The sequence below is a fragment of the Uranotaenia lowii genome, chromosome 1 (genome assembly GCF_029784155.1).
Source record: "Uranotaenia lowii strain MFRU-FL chromosome 1, ASM2978415v1, whole genome shotgun sequence".
Classification (NCBI taxonomy): Eukaryota; Metazoa; Arthropoda; class Insecta; order Diptera; family Culicidae; genus Uranotaenia; species Uranotaenia lowii.
In genome coordinates, this window is record NC_073691.1 from 9570360 (window position 1) to 9589978 (window position 19619).

The 19619-nt window shown below is 41.6% G+C and overlaps 1 protein-coding gene across 3 annotated transcripts in view; it reads left to right on the forward strand.

The window, feature by feature from the left end:
* Positions 1 to 2233: 2233 nt before the first annotated feature.
* The window catches only part of LOC129754224 (protein white), a 35125-nt gene continuing 17739 nt past the window's right edge, over positions 2234 to 19619 (forward strand). The window contains exons 1-2 of one of the 3 annotated variants that reach the window (XM_055750144.1): positions 2234 to 2587; positions 6631 to 7203. The gene's annotated coding sequence lies outside the window, so the exon portion shown is untranslated. The remainder of the gene's footprint in view (positions 2588 to 6630; positions 7204 to 19619) is intronic. The other 2 variants (XM_055750154.1, XM_055750163.1) reach the window with 2 other exon arrangements.

Below are 19619 nucleotides of genomic sequence, written 5' to 3' on the forward strand. Positions count from 1 at the left end.
AAATTAGATCCGATCCAATGAAAAAACTGGCAACTGCACTCGTGTTCCATTAACTGTCAAACGGTTTAGAACTGCGTCAAAGTGGATCCAAATCTCATCAGTTTTGGATCAATCCTCATACCAGCTCTAAAAAAAGTTGAGTTGAAACTGGTATAATGGATCACCAATGCGGTTGCTCGGGTCGGAATTTGGGTCTAAACCGGCTGTTTGGACCACGGATACAGGTGCTCTAAGTCGTGAGAGTGAAAACTACCTATGAAAATAAAAAATAATTGTACACCTGGAATAATAAATCTTTGAATCAAATTTGCATAAATTTCACGTAGTATCGAAAAAGATTGGTAAAACACGGAAAGAAACAGTCTCGAGTTCACAGAATCATTTCAAAAGTCCTTGAAAATAACAGGAGAGAATTGTTTTGAACATACAGTTTAATTTGACACTTGTTTTTTAGGCTCTGAAAATATAGGACGAAATCGTCCTGTCCACAGGAAAAAGATCAAAGTGTGTAAGTTCTTATTATTACTTTTAGATTTTCCTGTCTCATATCCAGTGATGGTAAATTTCGCCCGTCACGCTTGACCCGACTAGTTTTGTTTCATCAAACGACTGGCACTGTTCTCAATTGACGGAGCCTCACTACTCGCATGACAGATAAAGCACGACAATAATCAACATTTCTCCATCATCGACTGGCGAAGCTCCCACACAAGGTCAAAATTTCTCCTGAGAGTGACTGGCAAATCTCTTCACACTTCGATCGGCTGCTGACGTCAGGTACAACTAATTGAACGACTTGCTGGCAGAGAGCAACAATAGCAATAAAAACCGAAAACGGGCTTGCTGGCAGAAGCAACAATCAGGGTTGCCAACATATATTTTCAATAATCAGGGAACTGGTGAAATAAAAATCAGGCAAAATCAGGCTACATAAGTAACGGAAATTCCTCTAAAAGTGATGACCTTTTTTTTTTTTACTGACCTGATGACCTTTTACATTTTTACTGTGTTGTGGGCCTACTTGGTTGCATAATTCTACTGAATCAAAACCGAAAGATTCCTTTTCATTCCCTTTTTAAGATATGAATTAATGGGAATCTTTCGATTGGTTTCATTCAGCCACATTTTCGCTTTTTAACTTCAGCAATGGTACCTAATTTAGTTCCTTAGTACCCATTTTTCATCACATTCGCAAAAATCAGGCAAAATCAGGCATTTTTTTAAAAATCAGGGAAATTCAATGGCTTTTCAGGTTGTCAGGCAGAGCCTCGAAAAATCAGGCAATCCCTGAAAAATCAGACATATTGGCATCTCTGGCAACAATAATAATAAATTCTTTTCTTTTTCGTCTTCGGTCGTCTTCGGCTTGCTGGCAGGAGCAACAATAATAATAAATGCGTTTCTTTTTCGTCACCGGTCGTTTGAATGCGATTGCTTGACTAGGTCATTCTTTTAGCTTCAAATGACTGGGGAATGAATGACTTTCAAACGAAGTGACTGGTCGTTAAGGAACAGTCAATTGAGTTTGACGGACCAAGAGGCTTCACAGTAACAGCTTCACGCCACATGACGATGACTTTTGCCAAGCCTGCTCAGATCAATTATCTGTGAATCCTCCATTCTGTCGAATGAAAATTTTGAACGGAAATCAAGTTAACCACTTATAAAAGCATGACTTGCAGCTCGTGTCGAAATCTTCTAGGTATTTGAACTGATAATGGACCAGGGCAAATTTCCCTCAACAAGAAGACAATAATTATCACGTCAAAGATAGTCCTGAAGAATGTCTTCTTATACCTACCAGTGGTTCCTGATTTTGAAACCTTGCTTTAAGAAGGCGGGATCGAAACGAAAACAGCAATAAATATGAAGTAATAACTGTCGTAACCGACACGGACGATGATGTGAAAGAAAGCTTATCAGTGCTTCTACTCTCTCGGGACAAACTGATCCCGGCGCATCATCTATCGCCGCCGGTTTGTTTACGGACGACCCGCTGCCGCGGATCATCACGATTATCAGCCAGTCAGCCGTCGCGTCGGTCAGTCTTTTTGCATAGGTAGGTCCTACTTACTCTCTCTTAGCCACGTTTTTTTGTGTGGAAGAAAATTCTGAATAAATAAACCTGTACTAAAAGCACGCTCCTAAAAGCTCCTGTTATACACCAGTTATCAATTGTACTTATACGCTGGGGGAAAAAGCTCAACTGTTACGCTCCTCGTGGTCGAATGAGGAGTCCCTGAGTTGATATGGTTATCTCTGGGCCAGCTCAACTAACTTTGTACTTACTCACATTGCTGCTTGCACTTTGGTTTGAAGTTAAGTGAAGCCCTGCTAGGTTTCGATTCTCTTGCCTGGACATTTTCTGCGTGACAATCACCGGACCTGAATTCGGTCTAGAATCTAGAGCTTCAGTTGAGTCTCGATCGTCGACTTGGCCGGTAGTTGTTTTGAGCTTGGTCCTGGAAGGTTACTTCGTCCGGATCATCCAGTGATAGTGATTGTAATTCGGCTGTGCAGTGCAAAGGTTTCCATCTCGTGTGCCGTTGGAATATTAAGTGTGTTTTCTGGGTGCGGTTCCTTGAAGGTAATTTTGGTGGAACCGCCAAGTCCTGATTCTTATCCTACTATCTGCCGGCCACCGACCGGCCGAATGTGTCGGTGCATTTTTTTGTGACAGGCTCATAAGTGCCTTCATTTGATTTTGCGGTTAGTTTTTGGGACCTGAAAAAGTGAAGCGAGAAAAAACCCTGAATAAAAGTGAACGGAATAGTTCGATTGTAGTTTTCAAATGCCGGTTTGCAGGGGACAGTTTTTTTTTTGTTCCCCGGGAAAGACAATCGACGGTCCCCTAGGAGGTTCCTCGCCCTGTTCGGTTGACTTTTCGCGTGGGGAAGTGGGAAGTGGACAGAAAATGAAGAGACCCGGTGTAATCCGATATCTACCTTGCTTGCTTACAATGCAATGAACGACAAAAAAAAGGAGAAGCACAAAGAGTGGAGTTCAATCCGTGAATCCGAAGAAAAACAGTGAACTAATCTACATGTACTTACTGCATATAGGAACTACCGAGTCCTGAAGGAACCGAAACAAACGAACCGTGGTTGTCTCGATAAGGTATCAAAAATTGAAGAAGTCTTGGAACGGCCGACTACTTATCAGGGCCCTCGTTTTGAAAGTTTTGTTCGTAATACAGAGTCCCTATCTCGAAGCATTTTTCGGGAGTAACGGCTGCTTCAGGGATTTTTATGTTGATTGAAGCAGATAAAGGAATAATTAAAATTTGTGTTCTATTTGAGTTATATAACAGTTGAAGATTTCCTCAAAAGCTCGTATTAGATCAGGTGGTTGACCAAGTGATCGAAACTTTCAATGCTGAATGTGAAAAAAGTGTTTTTTGGAATATTCATCCAAATTCCTAGTGAACAATTCAAATATGAAACTGAGATCTGTTATTTGAAATGGTAGATGAATTCACTATCATCGAAACATTCAACTTTTTTTTCATCTGCAAAGCCTTAATTTCTTATAATATTTTCGACCCCCAAAACTTTTTGTATGTTTGATGTTGTTCTCGATCTTAGATCGATAATCGATCTTAGATCGAGGTAGATCTCTCTTGAGTTTTTTTTATCAGAGAAGATTTATTCCTCTAAAATCACTTTCAAGCAGCAAATCCCTAAATTCGATTTGAAAGATTTCTAACTACAGTTTCACTTTGGTTTCAATTCAATAATTAGATTCATCTGAATTTTGAGCTTTAATCAGGGTTGAGGTTTATAGTTTATAAAATTTATAAAATGTTCAGCAAAAAAAAAAAAACATCTGTCATGGACGATCACCTATGACAATTGCCATTTAAATGTGATAAAAATGAGACAAAATATGACAAATGTGCTTGAACAGTGGTTTCCAAACTTATTCCACTTACCCCACACTTTTGTCAAATTTTTGAGTTCAACGCCCTCTGAGCTAAAAAAAAAATTCCAATTGGGATCGTTCCAAACCCATCTTTTTCTCATTTTGTTGAAATATGTCTACAGGATTTTTTTTTATTTTCTAAAATTAATTTTAAACAGTTTGAAAAGGTGTGTTCATCAGGGATTTTTTTTTTGAAAAACTTTGATATTTTACAATTTACATACAATAATTGTTGCAAAATTGTCATCTATGAAACAAAGTTTTTTTTTAAATTTATTTGACTTCTAACTCTAAGTAAGAACTAAACAAAATAAAATATTTTCATATTCCGCCAACTGCAACTTTGATATAAAATTGCGAATGCCATAGAGATGGTAAAACAACTTTAATCGAAACAAACACGTTCTATTCGAAAGTCTTTTGTGTTCAACAAATTGTTTAAGACAATATATTTCAAAGATTTTCAAAATAATAACAAAATAATAATGAAATAAATAACAAAATATGACAAAAATCTGAAAAAATAATGAAAAAAAAAAATGTTACTAATATGTGACAAATGCAAAAAAAAACCAAATAATGACAAAAATATGACAAAATTAAGAAAAAACAAACTTTGACAAATTTGACAATGAAATGACCAAAAACGGACAGAACTATGAAAAAAATACGAAAAATTGAAAAAAATATGATAAAAAGTGACAATATCATGACAAAAACCGTGACAGAACTATTAGCAAATATTTTGAATATTGTGTCAAAATTGATTGTGAATATTGTGTCAAATTTTGACATAGTTTTGTCATATTTTTGCTTTTTTTTATCATATGGTCATATTTTGTCATATTTTTTCATTATTTTGTCTTATTCTCGTTAGAAACTTTTTTGTCATATATTTTTATTACATTGCTCCAAGCAAACAAAAGTCATATATTTACTTGAATGAAGGCATTGAAAGTTACATATTGACTGACAAAGAGAATCAACTGCCCAATTTCCTTTAGTGAACTTTATGTACTCATTATTGAACTTGAAAGTTGCAAAAGTGATCAATATGTCCGTTGTGTGTGACTTGTTTTGCCCAATTTCCATGAGTGATCTATATGTATTCATTAACGAACTTTAAAGTTGCAAAAGTGATTTGTACGTACGTTATACGGGACTTGAGTCGCGTAAAGGGCGCAAAAATGCTCAAAACGGGATTTGGAAAGTCACAAAAAGTGCTTTGATGTGATTTCAAATTCAAATCACCACTTCGAGTTTTAGTTTCAGTTAGAACAACATCTAGGCGTGGTCTGGTGGTAGCGTGTTCGATTCTCACCACGAAGGTCGGGGTTCGATCCCCAAGCCGGGCAAGTGTTTTTTTAGTAAGTAATTTGGTAATTGAGTGACCATTCTGATGTGATATATGTAGGCATTCAATGTAGGAAAGAAGCAATTGAGCAATTTGTCGAGTTTGGAATCCTGCACGTGGTCTCATGGCGGAACCATGTACAGAACATTGTAAATAATCAAGAGAAGGTGATATTAACCGAAGCCAAGGGTGCAGTTGAGAAAGAGAGAGATTTTTTGCTCATTTTGCGATTTTTCGGAGGCTGAATTAAAAGGCTAGAATTTGAAGCTGAATAGAAGACTTGTTTTGGAACTTGAAAGTATCAATAAGAACTTAAATTTCGAGCTTCCTAGAACGTACTTCATATCAATGCTGGGGAATTCTCATCATTTTCTATATCATATTCTTGAATGAAAACACTACACCATCTTTTTTTTGGTTTTTTTTTCTTTTGAAAAGCTGATAAACAAGCAGACGTTTTATTTTGCTGTTTTTTTTCTAACAGCTGTAGTTTGAAGTCTTTGTGGTTAATTTGGAAATTGATGTGGTAGAAATTCGATTTAGGGAAGCAAGATTTAGGATAGCAGGTTTGGGCAAGTGAAGCTAGTATTGGGTACTGTGTCTTTTTGGCTACCAATGATGATTTGATGTGATTTTTTTGTATTTTTGGAACTTCTTCGTTCTTTGGTGACGATAAATTTTAGTATTTTAAACTATGGGGAAGTTTATTTAAAAACTGAAAATAGCATTCAATGATTCTTCACTTTTAAAACGCTTTTCCTGGTGGTTCTTACAGATTCTTTTGATAAGTAGAAGTATTTTAGTTCGAAATCTGGTTGCAATGTTTAATATTCATACATTTTCCTCAAAAATTAGAAATTTATGTTCCATTCAATCGAATTTGACATTTTGTCTACAGACCCAAGCTAGCGAGTAGTTCATATTCAGTCGATTTTTCTTCAAGATTCGCAGCTGGTTTCTGTGCCAAATTACTCAACTCGACATTCAAAATAAAACAAATCTTTAAGCATAGAACGGAATAACATTCTAGTTGGGTGGTGGAATGAGCTAATCCCGAAGAAGTGACACTGCCGCCTGTTTGGCCGGATTTAAAACGGATTGAAATTCACTCACAGTGTGTGAAGGGAGTGCTAACTAAAATTAGCAAGTAAACTACAAAAAAAAAAAGAATGATAAACAAGTAAAACTTCACCAAAAAAATGGTAGGTAGTGAAGCCCACAAAAAGTTCCGAAACGTTAATTCGGGGCCAAGAAAGTGTCCCCAAGAAGGGCCTCACTGTCTTTAGTGATGCAGCAATTCATTCTGATACGGGTAGGACCTACTACAAGTTTCAATTTTGATTTTCCCTGATCAGGTTCCTAGTGTAAATTGTGACGTAAAACAGTCGTCTCGGTTACATTTCAATTGATCGGTATAGAAGATTGTGTGCGGATTTATTTACTACGTGTAGTGACGAGATTGATCAAGTGTAACGAGATTTTAAGAGACGAACAAACCACAGCAATAATTTTTCTCGACGTATACCTGAGCGAAATCCGTGCCAAAATCGAGAAACACGTGGTGGGACCAGAAGAAAGGAGGAGCTGCAACTGAAAAACCACAAACAAGTTCGAGAGGATTGTTTTGCTCCATCCATCCAGACTCCAGTGGGTCCATGGACGTAAGATGATTGTATTACCGGTGAGAATCGTCGTTTCGTGCATTGACATCGTCGTTCAACAGAAGCATCAGAAGTTGCAACAGCATTATTGTCAGCTTCAATTATAAGGTGACAGTTGAAAAAAAAAAACAGACTCTATCAGTGTCCAGTTCCCCAGAGCATTTACTATCGAAGATCAGGAGAAGGTTGAACCCCAAAAAAAAAAAACAAAATAGCCAGTGCCATTCACCGAAAAGAGGAAGCGGATCATCATAAATTAACCGAAAGGTAAGCTTTCATCTCTCCCTAACCTAATATCACAAAAGTCACTTTCTTCCCTCCTGATTTTGTTCCGTCATGGAAGGATGAATTTCCAAATATTTTTTCGACAAATGACACAATTCGGTAGCATATGTACCTACAAGAGTCCGAAACAAAAGATAACACGTTATGCTTCTGTATTTTCACACTGGTGAATATGATTTGGGCTAAAATAACCGGTAACGTGCGGATATTCGAGGGGTTCCTCTGTTTGAGTGGGAACCTAGTAAGTGGATTATTGGCGGCTTTCTTTTCCCGCCGAATAAATGTAGTTCTTACGAATGACGAATTGAACTTGGTCAACTTGTCTGTCAATTTCTTTGGAATCAATCAAGTTCGATTGGTGGCAAGCTGTGGATTAGCGGTTCTCTTCTTCGTAACTACATTCTGAACGATGAATCCAACCCAATGTTCGGAAAATGGCTCAAGAATAGCAATCAGGATAGGTTTCGAGCTAGAATACTGATATCTCAGAGGGCTGTGATACGCACGTGGTAAAAGTACCCATTGAATATATGTCGAAAATCAACACTAACTTGATCCAAGAAAATATGCCATGCATCGGAGGCTACCGTTGCTATTCGTCACGTGGCTAATCGACGGTGATCGACATACTTGGTGATACATTTTGAACGTCGCTCCCTCAATCATTCCCGAACGTCTATCCTCGCATCATTGTTGATAATGTTCGTCATTGATAGACGATCATGAATGTTTCAGAAGGAAAAATCTGAAGAAATACCAATACCTCATGTTCAAAAAAGCCGTAACACATGCTGGACAGTTCATTGCGGTAACATAGTCATGATTTGTTCTTCTACGCAAAGCGAAAAATAAAAAATCATCTGATAGCCTACATAGATCGTTCAAAACTGATACATATCAGTTATGATCCTAAGAGCAAGTTCACTGGTGTTGGGAAAAAGTGGTAGAAATTTTGACACTTACGGCACATTTTGAAAATTTTCCCATGCAAAAATATTTTCAAGATCTGTGGACTTCTAGTTTTTTTTACAACACGTGTTGTATTTTCGCATACTGTGATGCAAAAATAGCAATACTTCTATCACATACGGCTGAAATAGAAACAGTGTTGTAAAAAAATACAACGCCCCAAGATCTTGAAAACATTTTTGCATGGTTGTTCGTGAGAATCAGTTTCGGAATCCTTCAGCAAATTACTCCGTTTTTTCCGGTAGAATTAAGCTCAAAGCTGTAATTGTTTTTTATTGTTATAAATATAGGTTATCTGAATATTTCGATTCTAACTTACATAATATCCTTTCTGATTTTATTTATTTCACGAACAGAATACAATATTAGTAAGCAAAATTCTCTAAAACTATAAATTCATTAGTTGGCAAGTGGAATTGGAAAATATATTTTATAAATTACTTTTAAGTGTATAACACAACGTGTAGAAATCCTGCTTCTAATATGATGAGTAATGGTCGACACGAGAGACTTAATTTTTATCGGCCACGGTGGCAGCTTGGAGATCGCTGAGTTTATAGCAAAGACCAGTGTTGCTATTTGCGCGCAACATCCTCCCCCTCATGTCGCTAGAATCTCCGGTTCGGCGTCATGCTCGATTCCTACGTCCAGAAGCGCTAATTTGGTGACTGGTCTGCTGAAGATACCGTCCGCTGTTTGCACATCTGCACGTCTTGTTACACCATCTTTACCCGGATATGTTTTCAATACACGCCCCCTCAACCACCGGTTTCGAATACGCTCATCCACAATGATCACAAGTTCACCGTTTTGTATAGGACGAATATCATCGAACCATTTAGTTCGTCTTGCAATTGTAGGAAGATAAGCAACCACCCATCGTCTCCAAAATTCTTGTAGGACCCTTTGAATATATTCCCAACTGGTTCTGAGTGAATTACCCGGATTTGTTATCATCTTTGTGCCTTGATGCACCCCTTTCGAACTTAGCATCAAAAAATGATTTGGCGTTAATGATTCTTCTTCGGTGGATCTTAATGGATTGAAAGTGAGTGGTCGCGAATTTATCATATGTTCTGCTTCTGCAAGAACAGTCGCCAACGATTCCTCGTCTAATTTGTCAGCAATTGGGATGGTCTCAAGAGCCGTCTTAACAGATCTGACCATTCTCTCCCAGCAACCACCCATGTGAGGTGCTGCTGGGGGGTTAAAATACCATTGAGTCACTGCATCAGTGAATGAAGTTCCCAACTCACCATTTAATTTAGAAAGTTCTGCTTTAAGTTCGCGGCTAGCTCCTTGGAAGTTCGTTCCATGATCCGTGTAAATTTCTTCTGGAGCGCCTCTACGTGCGATGAAACGTCGGATAGCCTTTTTGCAGGAGTCAGTCGAGAGAGATGCAGCGATCTCTAGGTGAATGGCCCTTACGGTGAGGCAGGTGAAAAGGACAACCCATCGTTTGGCAACAGCCCTGCCAATTTTTATGTAGTACGGCCCGAAGTAGTCGATACCAGTGAATGAAAATGGGCGAACGTTTGGGGTTACTCGAACTTTAGGCAGAGGGGCCATCTGAGGAGCGACCGGACGAGCTTTGTAAACCTTACACCACATGCATGTTTTTCTCGAGAGGGTCTGTATTTGAACTCTTAGTCTTGCAACATAAAATCTTTGACGCACTTCATTGACTACAGTCTCATTGTTAGCATGGCGATGTTGTCGATGGTACCAGTCCAATATTAAGTAAGTTATCCTACTATCTCTGGGGAGTATCACAGGGTTTCTCGCATCATACGAGAGCCACTATGCTGCCTCAAGTCTACCACTCATTCGGATCACATCATTCTCGTCAATAAAAGGATTCACATGTACTAAAGGACTGGATTTTTGCAGTTTACGCTTCGTTGTACAATTTAATTTGGAATTATGCTTCAAAATACTTAGCTCATCAAAGAAAGGGCCATGCTGTGCCGTTCTCCAAAGAACATTTTCAGCTCTTTTAAGGTGTTCTCGGGATAATCTTACCGCGGTTACTTCACCTGGTTTCCGGAGACGTTTCTCAATGAAAAGAAACACGTATCCAACGCACCTTAACAAGCGTTCCCACTTCGAAAAACGTGTTACATCGATTAAAGGTTCAACAGCCACGTGTACACATATCATGGCAGGTCGCAGTTCTTCGTTCGTTTCTTGAGCGGAAATAGGGTGATCGTGAGGCCATTCTTCTTCATTGTCATACAAAAACTCGGGTGCTTTTAGCCATCGACTATCTGGTTGAATTGAAAGACCTTTGCCCCATTTAGTAGCTTCATCAGCTACATTCAAACTAGTTGGTACCCATCTCCATTGTTGAATCTGCGAAGAATGGAGAATTTCATTGACCCGATGACCTACGTATTGTGTATAGCGTCGCGTATCGGATCGAATCCAGGCTAGAACAGTTGTAGAATCACTCCATAGAACCGTGCGCTTGACAACCAAAGTATGCTCTTGTTCTACGATTTTCTTCAAACGCACTCCCAAAACTGCTGCAAGAAGTTCTAAGCGCGGTATTGACAGGAATTGAAGAGGAGCCACCTTTGTTTTCGAGGTAACCAATGCGCAACGAACATTTCCCTTTTCGACGATGCGAAAGTACGCAACAGCCGCGCAAGCTTGTTCGCTTGCGTCTGTGAATATGTGGAGCTGTAATAGCTTTTCTCGTTATAGTTAGGAAAATAACATCGCGGGATCTGAAACTCCTTTATTTGCTGCAGTGTATTCAACCATAGTTTCCAGCGTGCGGTCAGCTCCGTTGAAATTTCTTCGTCCCAGTCGATTTTAGAACGCCATACATCTTGAACGATAATTTTCCCCTGGACCACAAACAGATATATTAAACCAAGTGGGTCGTAGATACTCATGACCACTTTAAGCAGTTCCCGTTTCGTAGGGATTTTATCATCAACAAGAATCTTAGCCACATCCTCGCGTAAATTTAGCGAAAAGGTAAAGACGTCTTCCTTTGGGTGCCAAAGGATTCCCAATAATCGTTCTGCCCGGTTCGTTTTATCGAGTTGCAAGTTTTTAACAGCAGTTGGATCGGCTTTTCCTATGGCATCTAGCACCATGGATTCATTTGATAGCCAATTCACAATTTGAAAGCCACCTTTTTCGTGAATCTTGGTTACTTGAAGAGCCAACTCGATTGCTTCATCTACTGTGTCTGCGCTTCTAAGGTAATCGTCCATGTAATGCAAATGCATTATATCATTGCAAGCATTAGGGAATCTGGACGAGTATTCAGTCGCGTTCAGATTTTTGACGAACTGCGATTGCACTGGCGAACAAGTGGCTCCGAAAATAGCTACATCAGTCACCATAATATCAAGCGGGTGTTCGGGGGAGTCTCTCCATAGGAAAAGTTGCGCACTACGGTCTTGTTCGCGAATGAGTATCTGGTGGAACATCTCTTTGATATCCGCTGAGATGGCCACCTTACGTTCTCGATATTGGAAGAGAATGCATAAAAGAGAAGATATTAAATCCGGACCTTTCATAAGAACAGAATTAAGGGAAACGCCTTCGACTTTTGCGGCTGCGTCCCAAATGAGGCGAATTTTACCAGGTTTCCGCTCATTTAGTACAACTCCAAGGGGGCAGAACCATGTCCGTCGCAAGTCGAATTTCTCCAGCTCCTCTTTGGTGGCTTTGTGGGCATAACCCTTAAGTTGGTAGTCTTTTATTTGCTGTCGAACTTTGTCATATAGATCTGGATTCTTCTTTAAACGGGTTTCCAAACACTTGAAGCGTTTCTCTGCCATTGGTTTACTATCGGGCAGCTCGATATAATCGAATCGCCATAGGAGGCCTACTTCGAATCTCCCGCTAGTTGTTCTTCTTGTGGTTTCGCTCAAAATTCTGTAGGCCCTTTCGTCATCAAAACTTTTTACTGTAGGTGCCAAAGCGATTCCAAGACTGTCAATATCGAAAAAACCTTTAACTAGTTCGTGCAAATCATCATGGTGTGGCTGTCCACATATGTGCATTTGTCGATGTGGTTGCTGGCTGGCTCCCCCTGGTAAGCGACCGTAGACTGACCATCCGATTCGCGTTTTAGAAGCTATAGGTTCGTTTACTCGACCTTCTCGCTTCTTGAATGTAGTAAGTAGATGAGCGTTGCTAAGACCTATTAGGATTCCTGGGACAGCAGATTTAAAACTTTTTACTGGGATACCATCCAAGTGTTCGAAACGATTTTTCAATTTATTGAAATCTAAGTTTTGCTCGGGCAATCCTAAAGAGTCGACGGTGTATACTTCCGAAACTGGTAGACATTTTTCAGCATCAATTCCAGATATTTGTAGCTCCACAATTTTAGTGTCTGATATTGTTTTATTCACCCCGCCTGTCCATTGGATACACAAGGACGTTGAAGGACCTTCAGCTCCAATCTTATCAGCAATTGCACGTTCCAGAAGAGTGACTGACGAACCGTCGTCAAGAAAGGCATAAGTCTCGACTTTTGCCTTAGGCCCAATTAGCAACACTGGAAGCATTCGAAAAAGCGTAGAAGAGGAAATTTCCCGATGTACGTTGACACTGGCAGTCGATTGGTTCACCTGCGGCTCGAAATGCAAAAGTCGATGATGGCGTTTTTGGCAATTGTTAATTCCACATGTTCTTCCTCTACATGGCCAGCGGCGGTGTTGACTCAAACAGTTTCGGCATAGTTTATCTCTTTTTACTAGGTTCCACCGATCATCTAAAGTAAACTCTTTGAATACAGAGCAGTGCGTAATGTGATGATTATTGTCATTACAAGCAACACATGCTGCAGCATTTTTCACATTCGATGTGTTTGTTGGGTAGTCATCAACCTCGGTCGTATCTTCTGGTGTCTCAAGAGTTATGGAATGTGTATTAATGAACCCCTTCTCCTTTCTCGATCGTTCGTCCTTGGAAATCCTGCTCGTAGTACCATTATTGAGGGTAACGCGACTGGCTGCTTTGACAACTCGTTCCATGTATTGGGCAAAGACACTCAAGTCTGGGCATGGAATTTGCTCCAGCTAGAGTCCCCAATTAAATTTTACAGTTGGTGGTAACTTTTCGACCAGTTCATTGAGAAGTGTTGGGTCCGAGAGATGTTGCGCTAATCCGACTGCTTGTAAGTGGCTACACATATTTTGAACTACTAGCCCAAAGTGGACGAGAGAATCAAAACGATCATCTTTGGGAGCGGGAGTCGATCTCACCTTCTTGACCATTTGATGAACTATTTGTTCCGGGCGACCGAATAGCGTTTCTAAAGTTGTTATAACTTTGGGTACAGTTGATGGGTGGAGAAGAAAACTGCTCACTGCTTCTTTCGCCTGTCCTTGTAAACATCGTTGCAATCTAAGCAGGTTCTCAGAGTCTGAGTACCCACAAACATCTGTCGAGTTACGATAACTGCTGATGAATGCCGGCCAGTCCGTAGGGTCTCCGGAGAATATGGGCAGTTCTTTCGTAACGGCTTGGCGAGCAACAAGCTGATGAGTGGTTGTGGCAAACTGGGACGGCTGAGTATTGTTGTAGACGTTGTGATAGCTCCAGGGGGCAACGGGAGAAATCGGTGTAAACAGAGGCATTGGTGGACTACAGTTGGGCATACCAAGAGACGATGGGTAGGGTGAAGCAGGTATAAAGTTTTCAGAACGACCACCCACGGGAGTGTAAAGCATTGGATCATTATATAAAGTGGACGGTTCATAATTAATTGGTTCAAAGGCGTTTGGTTTATCAGAACTTACCGGTGGTTGAACGTGTACGGGGTTTTTTGGGTTACCTGCTGCATACTCTCCGTTGGAACTTCCGTTACATTTCTGGAGAATCGCATCCTGTGTTTCTATAGGACGATGCTTGAGTGCATCGTTCAACTGGCTCCTTAGCTGCATCTCCATCAAATGAAATCGTTGCATTTCATCCTCCCGTTGTCTGACTGCTGATTGTTGCTGAAGATAATGTACCTCTCGTTCACGCTTGTACATATCAAGTTGTTCGCGTAGACTGGATTCCACTAACTGCATTTGGCGCCTATCTTCCAACATAACTTCTTCCATCCGTTTAATCTCTTTAGCTAACTCGATTTCTCGTTTCCGACGTACATTATTTTCCTGCTTATGAAGCTCTTCGAGATTGTGTATTTTACGTAGACCTTCAGTTTCAGTACGCCATTGGTCGAATGTTGGCCGGGTTACTTTAGGTATAGTACCGGTAGGTCTAAAGCCATCTCGGGCGGCATCTTTCAAAAGCGAGACATATGGTTGAATATTTACCGGTGGGATGAACAAGGAAGGATGAACTGGGGTTTCCGTGGTTCTATCTGATTTGTTGTCAACCTGCTCGACAATTGATATACTCCCTGTAGTTCTCTGCAATGAACTGCAGTCAACTCGTTTGTTATCTCTGAACATTTTAATATCCAGCGGAGTAGATGTCAAACCGGAGCATAGGGGAGATATTTCAGCGCGTTTGTTGTCACTTCCGATCACTTCTTCATTACCATATGCCCCAGCCGAATCAATTTGGGAATCGACCCATTCTGCGACTCTATTGGATTCGACTGATGACTACGATGGGAACTTCGATCATCTTCTTCATCCTTTTGTTTTAGTAACTCATATTTTCGGTCCATGTATTCCTTGTCTCTCTTCAACCGTTCTTGAGCATCTTGCTCCTGGAGTTTATGCTCTTCCTCGAGCTTCTCGAGATCCCTAGCAATACGTTTACGCCGGGCGCTACTGGCCGTCGATTGTTTGGTTATAGAGCTAAGCGGCTTGGCGGGTATTCGAGGGAGACACATAACACAACGATGAATTACTGTGTTTGCATTAGCGGTCGTGACTTTGGCACACGTAAAGTGCTCCCAACGCATACAGTCCAAACACTGGATCATATATTTTTCCGCATCATTCCGACGGTCACAAGCGACGCAATCATGTTCACCACCTCGGTCGAGTTCAATGAAGCTGGGTTCAAAAGGTTCCTCACGTAAAGTTGACGGATCTGCTAAACTCACATCACTTCGGAGGTTAGCTTCCTGAACAGCTTTTGTTTTAGACCGAGTCAGCACAGCATCCGATTTGGGATTCATTATGATATCGGCGACTAATTATCTTTGAGTTTCTGTTCGTGAGAATCAGTTTCGGAATCCTTCAGCAAATTACTCCGTTTTTTCCGGTAGAATTAAGCTCAAAGCTGTAATTATTTTTTATTGTTATAAATATAGGTTATCTGAATATTTCGATTCTAACTTACATAATATCCTTTCTGATTTTATTTATTTCACGAACAGAATACAATATTAGTAAGCAAAATTCTCTAAAACTATAAATTCATTAGTTGGCAAGTGGAATTGGAAAATATATTTTATAAATTACTTTTAAGTGTATAACACAACGTGTAGAAATCCTGCTTCTAATATGATGAGTAATGGTCGACACGAGAGACTTAATTTTTATCGGCCACGGTGGCAGCTTGGAGATCGCTGAGTTTATAGCAAAGACCAGTGTTGCTATTTGCGCGCAACAGCATGGTAAAATTTTCAAAATGTCAAAATTTCTACCACTTTTTCCAAACACCAGTGAACTTGCTCTAAAGGTTGAAAGTCGTCAAGGAAGGCTATCATCATCGAAACGATCATAGCTGATAGTCTGCGTCCGTTTTACCACATCATATATCGCAAAACTGTTTCAAATACAGAAGCGTCGTTGTCATGCATGATAGTTTGTATGATTTGGTTGAAGAAGGAACATTTGACTGCTTTGATTTTTTGGCTCTGAATGTATTAAAGCATGGCTCAGTGAAAATTATTGATTTTCGGAACATTACCAACCTGAAAATTCCAGCAAACAGTGGCCTAGAGGATAACGTCTTCGTCTATGCAGGCCAACATAAATTCTGGCTTGGACGTATTAATCATCAACCTAATCCTTCCTGCTTTGCGTTTCAGTTTGCGGTAGATGTCCTCCACCGCCACAGATGATCTGCCGACTATGTCAATGTCGTCGGCGAAGCAGAGAAGTTGACTGGATCTGTTGAAAATCGTGCCCCACATTTCACCCACCGCTCGTCGAACAACACCTTTTAGCTCCACGTTAAACATCAGGCAGGATAGACTATCGCCTTGTCAAAGTCCCCTGCGCAATTAGAATGAACTCGACAATTCACCCGAAATCCGCACACAGCACTGCGTTCCATCCATTGTCGCCTTGATCATTCTGGTCAGCTTCCCGGAAAAGCAGTTCTCTTTCACGATTTTCCATAGCTCGTCACGGTCGATCGTGTTGTATGCGGCTTTGAAGTCGATGATTAGATGGTGCGTAGGGACTTAGTGTTCACGGCATTTTTGGAGAATTTGCCACAACGTGAAGATCTGTCCCGTCGTAGACCGTCCTTCCATGAAGCCGGTCTGATGACTTCCCAAGAAAGCTTGTCAGTTTAAAAACGTCCGATTCTCCGGACCATTTCCCTGCTGCTAAAAGTAGCTTCGAAGACAAGACCTGAAAGTTCAAATCGGTCCAGATTTGGTTAGAATTCGGTCGGTTTTTCTAGGCCGAATATACGCGACACGTCGTCGAGTTTCGAAACGTTCCACCGCGGTTTCAATCATAGCAATCCGCGATGCCAGTTAAATTTTTTACGTTTTGTCTACTACCCAAGGGTCCGGCGCCGATTGACCGACGCATAGGGCTGAGATAAAAGATCTTCACTGCTGGCGATCCGGAGCCAGCGTCTTCACTTGCTGCCAGCCTAGGTTCTCGTCAACTGTGCGGATTTCAGCGGCTAGACTTCGCCGCCACGAGCATTTGGACCTGCCTCTTCTTCGATGCCCATCGGGATTCCAGTCAAGCGCCTCTCTGCAAATCTCGTTTTCATCTCTTCGCAGCGTGTGTCCAATCCATCTCCACTTACGTTCCCGAATCTCGATTTCTAGCGCTTTTTGATGACACCGGCGATGAAGTTCAACGTTTGAGATCCAGTTGCCAGGCCACCAAGCGCGGATGATGTTCCGCAGGCAGCGATTCACAAAAACTTGCAGTTTTCGCGTCGTCACCGCATATGTGCACCAAGTTTCACACCCGTACAGCAATACGGAATTGACGTTTGAGTTGAAGATTCGGATCGTAGTTCGTAGAGAGATCTGGCGTGAGCGCCAGATGTTTCGGAGACTCGCAAACGCAAATCGGGTTTTTCTGATCCGGGTTTCGATGTCCTTCTTGGTACCACCATCAGGCGTAATCTGGCTACCAAGATACTGGAAGCACTCTACTGTCTCAACCTGTTATTCAGCTACCACGAAATTGGAAGAACTTTCTGTGTTGATTTCCATCGACTTGGTCTTTCCGACATTGATTTTGAGACCTGCTGCCTTGGAGCTTTCGGTGAGGTCGTCGAGTTTGCTCTGCATGTCTTGTTGTGTTTGGGCGAGCAAAACAATATCGTCTGCCAGGTCAAGGTCGTTCAGTTGCTCAATTGCTGAAGGATTCCATGGCGATCCTCGGTTTGGTCTACAGTCAATCGATCCAGTCAAGATCTCATCCATTACGATGAGAAAAAGCAGCTGACCTGCTCGGTTTTTCAGCGGCATTCTTGCATTAGTCCTTGCACGACTAAGGCGGCGAGATATATCATATAATAATCGGATATCTCCAATGGCGGCGGCTCTTTCTCCCTCTTCGGCTAGGGAGTTTGTCCAGGCTCTCTTGTCTCGTCTACAAGCTCGTTTAACTGCCTTTTCCAGCTCCGCATAACGTAAGCGGGCGGCTGCTTTGGCTGACCCGGTACATGCCTGCTCAATTCCAACTTTCGCCTTTCTCCGATCATCAATCATCCTCCAGGTTTCATCCGACATCCATTCACTTCGTCTTCCACAAACTTTACCGAGAGTACCATGGCTCGTCGTGATAAAGGCATTCTGGATTTCACACCACTGTTCTTCGACTGCTCGGTCTGTCGGCAACTCCGAGGCTCGGGATTCTAGCTGTTCAACGTATGCCCTTATCACCTCTGGATTTTCCAACCGGCGGACGTCGTATCGACACCCGAATTTCTCCTCGCGCCGTTGGACACGCGCAACTCTCAGTCGTATCTCGCCAAGGACGAGGTGATGGTCAGATGCAATGTCTGCGCTTTGTTTGTTGCGGACATCAAGAAGGCTCCTTCTTCATTTTCGGCTGATGCAGATATGGTCAATTTGATTTTCTGTTCGGCCATCTCGGGATACCCAAGTGACCTTATGTGCTGGTCGATGTGGGAAAAGCGATCCTCCGATCACCATGTTGTAGTTGCCACAAAATTCTACAAACAGCTCCCCGTTTTCGCTCATCTGTCCTAGACCATGGCGCCCCATGATGTGCTCAAAGTCCTGATAATATGAACCAATCTTTGCGTTGAAGTCGCCTAAGTGGATTTGAATGTCACCCTCCGGAATTTTCTCAACCACGCTGTCCAATTGACTGTTAAACTGCTCTTTCTACTGCAAATCGGCAACGTCAGTTGGCGCATAACACTGGACCATTGTAAGGTTTCTAACCCGTGTTCTGAATCTGGCTACGATTATTCTTTCGTATATCGGTTCCCATCTTATGAGGGCCGCATGGGCCTGCGAGCTTAACAGGAAACCAACTCCTCGTTCCCGAGTAGCGTGTTCTCCTCGTATGCCAGAGTAAAGCAGTACTTGCCCAGACTGTGTCTTGTGTTCTCCAGTGTAAGGCCAACGGACTTCGTTCAGTCCCAATATCTCTAGCTTGAGGCGGCTAGCTTCTCTAGCAAGTTGAGCCAGCATACCTGGCTGGGCAAGGGTCAAAACATTCCAAGTTCCAATTCTTGTCCGTGTTTTCATGCTAAAAGTCGTTGCCAAAGTTCCAATTCGGTTATTTCTTCTCTCAGTTTCCGTAACAATACAAGATATCAGGAGCAGTAGGTTGTTAGCCTAAAGTCCCTATACCGCGATGGGGCTGCCATCTTGGACTTAGCTGGCGGGAGCCGTATTTCATAAATTCAGCCGCTCGCTGCGAGACAGACGCTGCTTGAGCCGCCCCTGACCTGGAGAACAGACGCTCGGTTGTTGTTGCACGCCGCCCCTGACCCGGAGAACAGACGCGTGCGGCCACCTTCTCAGTCTGCATGCGACCAAAGCATCCACCGGGGTTGGAGGTAGAGCCGGCACCGCGGGGAGGTAGAGATAGGAGTTGTGAATAAGAGGTGATATGACCACTATGGGGTCTCGTGTTGCACATTATCCACCGTTTACCCGTTTACCAGGACCTTATATTGACGTTTTGTAGTTAGGACAAATGTATGGCCGTTTTCAAAAGCTTTCCAAAAGCTCCCTAACTAATCTAAACTTTTCTATGGAGGACATGGTATCGGTAGTGTTTGCTTAATAACTCCCATCATATGGTTTT